The 11,415-nt window shown below is 40.7% G+C and overlaps 1 pseudogene; it reads left to right on the forward strand.

Annotated features, from left to right (window-relative positions):
* Positions 1–10,670, forward strand: part of LOC110215831 (large ribosomal subunit protein uL2 pseudogene) — a 200,766-nt pseudogene extending 190,096 nt beyond the window's left edge.
* The last annotated feature ends 745 nt before the right edge of the window (positions 10,671–11,415 follow it).

Raw genomic sequence — 11,415 nt, forward strand, 5'->3', positions numbered from 1 at the left:
AGTGAAGTGAGCAGAACCAGGAGAATGTTGTACACAGTAACAGCCACATTGTGTGATGACTAACTTTGATAGACTTATCTCTTCTTAGCAGTGCAAAGATGTAAGCCATCTCCAAAGGTCTCATGATGGAAAATGCTATCCACATCCAGAAAAAGAACTATGGAGTCTGAATGCTGATTGAAGCATATTATTTGCACTCTCTCTCTCTCTTTCTTTGCTTCTTCTTTCTCGTGATTTCTCCCTTTGGTTCTAATTCTTCTTTACAACATGACTAATGTGAAAACAGGTTTAAATATGAATGTATATGTTGAGCCTGTATCAATTTACATGCCATCTTGGGGTGGGGGAGGGGAGAGATGGAGAGAGAATTTGGAACTCAAAATCTTATGGCAGTGAATGTTGGAATCTAAAAATAAATAAATAGATTTATTTTTAAAAATTATTCCCCCTCCCTCAAGTCTCTTCACACTCCAATTCATCCTCCAGTTATCTGCCAAAGTGGAACTCAGATGTATTCCTGGCCTGCCTTCCAATGCCTTGCCTCCCTTCTTGCTACAAATCAACCTGCTGGCTAGAATTGCCATGAAGCATTTGCTGTCTCTTTGGCCCGAGTAACTTGTGACTAAATCATAGATCTGACCATCCCCTCCCTCAATAAACTCTAATAGCTCCCAGTTCCCTCTAGGATCAACTGTAGAATCCTCTAGTTGGCATTTAAAGACGTTCAAACCTGGTACCATCCCACCCTTCCATACTTATTATACATCACTCTGTTTCACATACTCTAGAGTTCAGGCAAACTGGCCTTCTTGTTCCTCATATGTCTCCCCTCTCCACCTTTTGCACTGGCTGTCCCCAGTGCCTGAAATGAACTCCTTCTTTAAGGATCCCCAGATTTCCTCAAAACTTACTGTGTGGCCTTGATCAAATCACAGATTTTAAGCTGAGCTGAAAGGTACCATAGAGATCATCTGGGCCAGGGGTGGGAAACCTGTGGCCTTGAGGCCACATGTGGTCTTCTAAGTCCTTGGGTGTGGCCTTTTGACTGAGTCCAAGTTTTACAGAACAAATCCTTTTATTAAGGGGATTTGTTCTGTGAAGTTTGGATTTGAATGCCCTCCATTTTACATTTGAGGCTCAGAGAAATTAAGGGACTTGACCAAGGTCATACAGATAACAAATGAGGGTTCCAATCCAGGTCCTTCGACTCCAAATCCAGACATCTTCCCATGAGGCAGCACTATTTCAGGTACCTGTAATGTGAGGGGATTGGACTCTACCTCTAAGGGGTTTCAACTCCTCTATAGATAAAGTAGTCTCTAAAATTCTATAACAATTCCATGATTTTTCCTGCTGTCTCATAATTCTAGTCTAGGTTAGCTATTACATTAGTTACAGTAGAAAAAACAGTTACTAATTATAGAGATCTAGATAACTGCAGGGGCTTGGACTGAAAATCTCATTCTTTTTTTTTTCCTTTTTTTTTTAAAGGCAATTGGGGTTAAGCGACTTGCCCAGGGTCACACAGCTAGTAAGTGTCAAGTGTTTGGTCTGACGCCAGATTTGAACTCAGGTCCTCCTGACTTCAGGGCCGGTGCTCTACCCACTGCACCACCTAGCTGCCCCTGAAAATCTCATTCTTAAAAGGTTAAATTTTCATGAAATTTTAAAAAAGTGTTAAATTGAAAGTTACTTTGCAGTGGATGGATGTTTAAAATTGCTTTCTGGTGTTTTTGTAAGTGTTTATCACATAATATCTGCTGACTATCCCCAAATCTTTAAGTTCTTGGAAATATTTACAGTCACTTTATCAAGTCAACGAGCATTTGTTGAGTGCCTCCTCTGTGCCAGGCTCTGTGCTAAGTGCTGGAGGCACAAAGAGGCAAAAACCTGCCTTCAGAGAGCTTACAACCTAATGGGAAAGAGATACAAACAACTATATATAAGCAAATTATAGACAGGAAAAATTGGAGATAATCTTGGAGGGAAGGCACTAAGATTAAGGAGGACTAGGAAAGGCTTCTTACATATGTGTATATATTTTACATACATTTACATATATTACACATATACTATATAGATACATGTATGTATATGTATGCTTATATATGTATGTGCATATATATGTATGTATATGCACAGACACATATATCCATATATGTTATATATACATCTATATATGTGGTTCAGTTTTAATTGATGTTATTCTGTGTGTTAGGTTTCTTTTTTATATGTTACACAGTTGCTAACAATTATGAAGGACTGTAATAAAAAAAATTTCATACTAAAAAATACTGGTCTCTTAAACTAGTATTTCCCAACCATAAGCCTATGGCAAATTATAACTTATCTACACAACTTTCATCCCCAAAGCATCCTTTCACTCTGTAAATTTAAACAACTAACTTCCCTCCCTTCTCTTCCTCTTTACTTCCTATTCCTTTCATGCCTCAGCTTCTTCCTCTTCCCAGTTCTAGTCCCCTTTTCCCTTTCCCCCTCCCCACTACCCCAGAGCTATAGAGTGAGAGGTGGTCCACAATAGAAAATTCAGATACTTTTACCCTTATGAAATAGAATTTGGGCTAAGATACCATCCTGAACAAAGCTGCTGAGCTAATATGCTTGGAGATCCTCAGATGTATTCTTGGACTGCTCTCTAATGCTTTCCCCTCCTTGCTACTAATCGACCTGCTAGCAAAGATTGGCATGCAGTACTGTTCCCTTTTTGGCCCACACAGCTTGGTTTTCAGTCTTGTCAATGTGGATGATGGATTGCAGGGTCTGGCAGAGAGGACAGTGCAGGGAGCCTTGGATCCAGCACTCTGTGACTTGCCAGAAATGTGTGACAGTAATGGGAAAGAAATCACTCTGAGCAGAGGGAACTTTCCTTCCCAGGCAGGAAGCCCAAAAGGATGAGAAATAGGCCCTGAAGGAGATAGGCAAAATCCTTGTCTGAGCCACACAGTCCCTGTTGATCCACATAACTTGGCTCTCTGGGGGCTTCAGAGTGACTGTGAGTGCCTGGGGTCTGTAGTGCCAAGCATAATTCCTCAGCCTGGCATTTAACGCCCCCATGCCTTTTTTCATATTATTTCCCCTGCCTTAAATGTCCTCTATGTACCTCTCCATTATTTACTTTCTTTCAGATCCTGCCTAAGACTTCACCTTCTCCAGAAAGCCTTCCCAGGTTAAGCTCGCATTCAGCTAAATTTAACAAATATTTACTAAGTAACCAAACTCCATTTACTCCCTTAATCAGTATTCTCTCAGCACCTTCAATTTCATAGAATTTCTAATTCATAGAATCATAGACTGTCAGACTTGGGAGGGATGTTAGAATACCTAATCCAATACCCTCATGTAATAAAAGAGGAAATACAACTTGCCCTAAATATCACAGTGAGTTGATACAATAGCACCCCTGGCTTAGGTATATCTCTTACACCTGGTGGTATTATCAACTTCTATCTCCTGCACCCCAAAGACGGCTGCAGGAAATAGGAGCCTCCCTATTAATCTCTATAATCTCCAAAGGCTCCTCTGTCTCCTAAGTTGCAGGTCCCCACTGGGCTCTCTCTCCTACCACCCTTTCCAATCCTAATAAGCAGTGGGAAGCAACCTACATGAACCTGTTTCCACATTGGAAAAGGAAATGAAGAGAAAGCATTGAATACAAATAGAATGTGAGCTTCTTGAAAGCCACAATTCTGTTAATTTTTCTTTCTGTATTTCTAGTGCCTAGCATATAGCAGGAACTTTTAATAAATATTCATTGAATTGAATTGTGAATCAGGAGCATCCTGGAAATTCCAAGGAACTTTTCCTGGCCATCAGTAACTAGTGCCCTGGGCTGGTCACACCTCTTTCCTAGAACATGCTAGAAGCCAGAGCCTCCAGGCTAAGTCAAAGCAAAGTTGTAACTGCTTTCCTGCAGAAAGTGAACAAGATAAATCATCCTGCAAGTCCTCTGCCTGCCTCTCCCCCAACCCCTTTCATCACCATCTTGATGAATGAGAGTAATTTTCTTGGCAAAGCAATTTCTCCCATCCCCTTTGATGTGGCTTAGTGCTTCAGTGAGGTGTTCATTTCCCTTGAAGGTATAACCCAAAGAGCTCAGGAAGCTCAGCTCCACAAAAGTCTCAACAAAGAAAGCAGACAACTCTTTCAGCCCATGATAATCAATCCATCAGTAAGCATTGACTAAGCAGTTACTATGTGCCAAGCACTGTGCTGAGCATTGAGGATACAAAAAGAGGCAAAAGACATTCTCTGCCCTCAAGGAGATATTAAGGGGCAATTAATATGAACACTAGGAATAACAGGAACAGGGGCCAGGAAACCTAGGTTCTAGACCTTAGCTGTCATTTTCTTAAGGTTTGGGTTAGTCAACAATCCTTGCCGTCAAATACCTGAGCAACCTTGTTTCGTTTCTCTGAAAAATGAAATAGTAGAAGTGGATACTCTCCAAGGTCCCTTCCAGCACTGGTATTCTGTGCTTCTAAGGTATGGTGTGGAAATCACATTAGATTTGAAGCAAGAGAACTTTCATCTTCTCGAATCAGAATCTAGCTCTGACACTTTTTATTATCTGTGTGTTTTCAGGCAAGTTACTTGATCTCTTGGGGCATCAGTCTCCACACAAATAAATCATAAGATCCCAGATTTGCAGCTAGATAGGTCCTCTGAGGTCATCTAGTTCAACTCCCTGAATTTCACTGAAAAAGAAACTGAAGCTCAGAAATATTAAGTATCTTGCCCAAGGTCACACAGCAAGTAACAGAGCCAAGATCTCTAAGGCCCTTCTGCTCTAAATCTGTGATCCTGTAACAGTAATGAGACAAAGACAGCTCTCTTGCAGGTTGATTGTACCCATTCAACAAGATAATAGGTGTGAGAGCCCTTTGAAATGCTTAAAATTGAATGGGTTCTGTACCTGTTGTAACCAGAGCAGTTCTGTTAAAGGCATAGGCCAGTTTTGATATATGGGGAGCACTCATTGATCTTCTTCTCCCCAAAAGATCCAGGGAAACACAGAAGTGGCTGGAGCCTCCAAATAGGTGGGGTGACATGGGGATGGGTACAGAGAACCAAGGGAATGTAAAAGGCACTTTAGTAAGGCCATAGCACTTAAGATTTTTCCCAGAGACCCAGTTCTGTATTCATCTGAATCAATGTTGATGAAATGCCTGTGGCTCCTGGGCAAGAGTGCCTTCTATGATGCAAATAATGCGATTTTGGTTTCTTGGGGGTGAAATAATCCCCCAGTGTCCAACATCCTCTTTGCTAGTAATCTATCAAAGTCTTGAAAACATATTTGAAACTTTCTTTTCAGCCTGTTCTTCTCTAGGCTAAATAATCCCTACTCCTTTCATCTTTCCTTGTAGGTTCTATTCTCTAGTCCTTTCATCATTTGTATTGTTCATCTGACCTTTTTTTTTTCTCATTTTTAACATGGCTCTTAGACTGCAAAACTGGACACAGGCCTTCTACATGTTACTCACTAGTGCAGAGATGGCTCCCGTCTTTCATATTGTAGCTTCGTTAATTATTCTTTCAAAGATTTCCAGACTGGAACTCTCAAAGACTAAGATAAGAGGGGTTTTGGACTTGTCCCAGGGAAACATTGTCTAGATTGTTGGTTCTTCCTGTTGTCTTAATCTCTGGGCTAGGTCTTGTCCAAGATAAAGCCCAATACTTTACTTTTCTGAGTCACATTTCCTCAACCCCCAAACCATTACTACCTTGAGGGGCTTATGGCTTCAAGCCTCTATTCTCCCTACAAGGCTTTACTCCCTTCTGCCACTCATGCGTGAGACTTTATGTGTTTATTCTAGGCTATATTTATAAGGATAGATTAAATTTAGAGACAAATCTCCACAATGCAAGTAATCAGAACACATAATAAATCTATCCAAAGTAAATTGGACAGCTCCTACTCTACTCACTTGTCTGTCTAGTTCCTTCTGAAATCCCATTCCCATTCTCTGGCTGTATCAGCATCATTCCACACTACTTTCCTCCATTCCATCCTCCAGCCAGAAAGAAGTCTTCTAAGAATTAGAGATTAAAGAGTAAGGAACAAGATAGGTTGGATTTGAGTTCTTTGAGAAAGAGATCTGTTTTCTGAACCATCACCCTGGGTATAGGCTCTCATTACCTCATACCAGGAATATTGAAATAGACTACTGCTTGATCTCTCTGTCACACATCTTTCCCCACTCTAATCCATCCTCCATTCAGCTGTCAAAGTGATCTTCCTCAGGTCTGATCATGTCACCCTCTACTTAATATACACAAGTAGCTCCCTATCACTGCAAGGATCAAATATCAAATCCTCTGTTTGGTATTCAAAGCCCTTCATAACCTGTTCCCCACCTTTCAAGTGTTTTTACACTTTGCCCTTCCCCCAAACACCCCATGTGCTCTTCAATCAAGTGACACTGGCCTTCTTGCTATTCCTCTAACAAGACACTTCAGTCAAGACATATGTTCTGACTCCAGGCAGTTTTTCACTGGTTGCCCCTCCCCATGCCTGGAATGCTCTCCCTCCTTACCTCTGCCTCCTAGATTTTCTGGCTTCTTTAAAATGACAGCTCAAATCCCATCTTCAACGGAAAGCCTTTTCTAATCTCTCTCAATTCTAGTGCCTTCTCTTCATTGATTGTTTCCAATTTATCTTGCACGTAGCCTGTTTGTACTGTTATTTGAGGTGATGAGGTCTTGAAACACAATGGGGGCAATGTCAGAAGAGAGAGGGGGGGCATCTGGAAGACATGTGATGAAGATAAAATCATCTGGCCTTGGCAACATATTTGATATAAGGTGAGAGAGGGAAGAATTGAGGGTGACACCTAAATTATAAACTTGGGTGACTGAGAGGATGGTGGTGCCCTTAACAATAAAGAAATCCTAGAGATTCACACTACACAAAGGAACAAGAGGAAGGGAGGGCTATAGTAGGTACCCAACCAACCAGAGTTAAAAGCAAAAGCCAGATGCAAGCAAATGGGTGGGCAAACTGTCCAGTGACAAGGAATCAGAGTTTGAAGGGCCCTCAGAGTCTTTCTAGTCCAACTTGAGTCAGAACAAAAAAAGTTCCTCTACAGTAGCATTAGTTAACATAGAATCATCCATTTTTAGAGTTGGGAGAAACCTCAGCAGCCATCTAGACCAGCCCATACCCAAAAAAGAACCCCCATTATACCATACCTGACAAGTGGTCATCAAACATCATCTTGAAGACTTTTAATGAGAGGAGCTCCACTAACTCCTGGGACAGTCTATTCCACTTTTAGACAGCTCTAATTGTTAGAACATTTTCCGTGATATCATTTCTAAATTTTCCCTTTGCTGCCAGTTCTGCCTTCTGAGACCAAACAGAACAATTCTAATTCCTCTTCCAAATGATTGCCTTTCTGGTCCCCTTGAGTCTTTTCTTCTCCATGCTAAACATTTCCAGTTTTTTCAACCTATTCTCATGCAACATAGATATAAGGCTCTTCAATATTCTGATGGGCTTCCTTTGGACAGCTTATCAATGCCCTTCCTAGACTTTGGTACCCAGAACTGATCTCAGTACTCCAAATGTGGTCTGACCAGAACAGATTACTATGAGGCTATCATAAAATCATAGGACCCTAGATTTAGAACTGAAAGGACCTTAGAGACCACTGAATAAAATTCCCTCATTTTATAGATAAGGGAATTGAGGAGCAGAGAATTTAAAGAATTTTCCTAGGGTTACACAAGTGTCTGGTGAATGAAGAAAAGAAGGAATAAAGCATTTACTACACTTCTTACACACAAAGTACTGCACTAAGCATGGGAGATGCAAATAAAAAAGATAGTCTCTGCCCTGAAGGAGCTCATATTCTAATGGGGGGACACAACACATATGGAAGGTTTTAGTTTTAAGTCAAATGGAAAAAAAATCCCATGGTCCTTAAAGTGCAGTAGTAAAGTAATGTTAATGCTTTTTTTGTGTGTATCATTTCCACTAATAAAATCCCATCAGTTTCTGCTGTTGAACCATTGGCAGTGCCAACATGATATTTTGAACTCAAGTATAAGTGTACATTTATATCTATTGGATTTCCTGTTGTTAGATTGAGCCCAACACTCAAGCCTGTCAAGATGTTTGTAGGCCCTAAGTCTGTTATCCATTCTATGGGTTAGCTACCTTACCTATATTAATGTCATTTAAAAATTTGATTATCATATCTTCTATGCCCTCATCTAAGCCACTGGTTTAAAAAAGAAAAGGCTAAATAGGACAAGGCCAAGCGCAGATTCCCAAGGTACTGCACTGGAGACCTCTCGTCACACTGATACTAAACAATTAATGATGACAGATGTTTATGGCCCATGCCCTGTTCATGGCTTTCTAATGACTGCTTCTTAAAATCTGATATTCAACCAGTTCCACATTTATCTAAATGTGTTACTGTCTAGTACACAGTGCTCTGTGTTTTCCATGAGAATAGTACAAGATGCTTTATCAAAAGCCCTGCATTAATTGCCTATTGTTTGACAACAGGGATGACATGAGATGATGAGCACTTTAGAAGAAGAGGGACTGGAAGGGATGAAGCTCAACTCAACAAACATATATTAAGTTCCTACTATATACAGCATGCTATCCCTGGTGTTCAATACAAATACAAAAATGATACTACTGTCCTTGTCTGCAAAGAACCTACAACTTACTGAGGGGACACAATATGAACACTGATAAGGAAATAGAAGGTCATTGGACAAGGGAGCAAGCATGAAATATTAAGGACATCAAAGAAGCCTTCTCAAAAGAAGTGACATCTGAGTTGCCAGAAAGAACATGATTAGAGAAAGGGGATTGTAACAGGAAGCAGCAGAGAGTGTCCAAATCATCCAAAGTCACATGGAAGGTATTGGAGCTTAGAAGAAGGTCAATAGTGGACATGACTGGAGGAACCTGGTGGGTCTAACAGGATAGCAAGATATGGATCCTGTAAACAGAAAGCAAACTATTTTACTTATTATTTTTTTCCCTCCAACTCAAGCCATGATTTGAGGCACTTATTCCCAGACAACTCTTCCATACTCAGCTGCTACCATTTAACACACTGAATAAAATATAAAGCCCTCAACAAGTAGCTCCAAAGTAGGGAACTAATTGAAGTTAAATTGGCCCAAGCTTCATTGCATGCCTTTGTGGGTCTAGAAAAGGCTTGTGCTATAGAAAACAAAACAGAGGACTTTGAGCTGGAAACAATCCAGGCAAATCAGGACAGATGATCTCTTTGACCTTGGAAAAAGCACTTTATGCCTCAGTTTCCTCATTTGTAAAATGTGGGGATTAGGCTAGCTAAGGGGTTCTTAATCTGAAATCTGTGTGTAGATTTCAGGGAGACTGTAAACTCGGATGGGGAAAATATGTTTTTATTTTTAATGACTTCTAACTGAAATTTATCATTTCCTTCAATTATTTAAAAACATTATTCTGAGAAGGGGCCCATAGGCTTCACTAGAGTGCCAAAGGGGTCCATGACACACAAGAAGCCTAGGTACCCTGGGACTAGAGGATCATTCCACATCCCTTTTCAGCTCTAAACCCAGGGATCCCATTACTTTTCTGCACACAGATCCTTTAAAGCCCCTAATCTTCACCTACAGCTTTAGCTATTGGCAGTTCCTGAAACTAGTGGATACCTGCATGTGTAGAGTTGCAGAATTTGAGAACTGAAAACAGGGTGAATAGGTGAATAGAAACATTTCATGTGTGAGCTAGGAGGATGTGAATATTTAGGGAGGATTTGGACAGTGTGGACTGCTGGGTCGTGGGATGGGCCAAAAGTACAAAGAAACTGATATTGAGACAAAAGAGAAGTACAATGGCATCAGTTGGTCTATCTTAGAGACCTAAATGGGACCTTCCTCCAACCCCTAACCTAATGCAGTCTCCAAAGAAGGAAACTCTGTCTTCCATGTCCACCTAAAGCACAGAAAATGGGCTGCCAAGCTTTGGGCAACACAGAGACATTGCTGAGAGGCAAAGTTACATCAAAGGTATTGTGAAGGATATAATTAGTGATCCAGGCCAAGAGGTTCCCCTTGCAAAAGTAGCTTTTGGGGATCTTTACCAGCTTAAGCATAGAGTAGTGTTGTTCATTATTACTGAATGCACCCCTCCTGGCCACTTTGTATACTGTGGTAAGAAAGCTCAGCTTGAAACCGGAAGTATCACCCCAAAGGTATGTTCTTTATAAGAAAAATTTTATGTCTGGGGTAAACTTACATGCATATCTGAAAACTATTTCACAGTTATCTCCCACTACCTGAAATAAAGAGAACATGAGTGAAGCTACTTTCAAACTCAAAGAAAGTAACCTTCTCTGCAAACAGACCTGAGGTTGGTGTTATTCCTGGAAGAGGTCATACTGATAAACCCATCCTACCATCCATGACCCATCCCATGACCTGCCCTAGGTCATGCCTACCACAAACATGAAGCCCAGGACAGCTACTGGCCACATGTCTAGGATGTGGCCACGAAGCCTGTAAACATCCTTCAGAGGAGATCATCACCAGCATATCGGAAAGCCCTCCACCATCCAAAGAGGTGCTCCAAATGGATACAAGTTGGCCTCATTGTTGCCTGGGGTACCAAGACTATACAGCAGAATGAAAACTAGGATCCAGATTGTTGACAGGAAAGATTATTTTGGAAACAATGTAAATAGAATTATATTTATTATATTGTCACCTTAGAATTTTGATCCTCACAAAATTGCTGTGAATTGGGTGTCATTAAAGTAATTGTCATTCAACTAGGGCTTTTATGTTGAAGGAAAAAATGCAGATCCTCTATGAGTCTAATGTTTTTCCAGAGTACTCTAATCCAGTGGTCTCCAAATTTTTGATCATACAACCCTATCAATAAATAATTTGACCATGATTCCGCTGCCCCAATATATGAATATTTAAAAATACAAATGTAAAAAGGAAAAAAAATACAACCCTCTTTCCACTATTCCACTTGATCTCCATGCTGTAATTGGAGGAGGGGGAAGGGAGCTAATTTACATGGGCGCCATTTAATAAACCACCAAGACATTACAAACAGTTAACTGTGTCTCTGCCTCTATCCCCTCTGACCCATGCTCCAATTGCTAGAATTGCAGCTGCAGCTGCTGCTGCAGTAGCATCTACCCCCATCAGAGAATCAGTGTGTTCGAAAATGGAGGAGAGAAAAAGCTGTGGAAAATTGGAACAGGTTAAGGGAGCTGATCCTAGAAGCAGATTCCCAGAAGGGACTGAGTGGCCCATGAGGCCAATTTTCTGCCCCAAATGATTTTCCTTGCCCCCAATGCTGCCTGGATTTATTTTTTACATTTTACCTTGTTACCCTTCCTAAAATTACAGACTAATTTGAGTTAC

This window comes from Phascolarctos cinereus, unplaced genomic scaffold, assembly GCF_003287225.1.
Source record: "Phascolarctos cinereus isolate Bilbo 61053 unplaced genomic scaffold, phaCin_HiC Scaffold_5;HRSCAF=322, whole genome shotgun sequence".
Classification (NCBI taxonomy): domain Eukaryota; kingdom Metazoa; phylum Chordata; class Mammalia; order Diprotodontia; family Phascolarctidae; genus Phascolarctos; species Phascolarctos cinereus.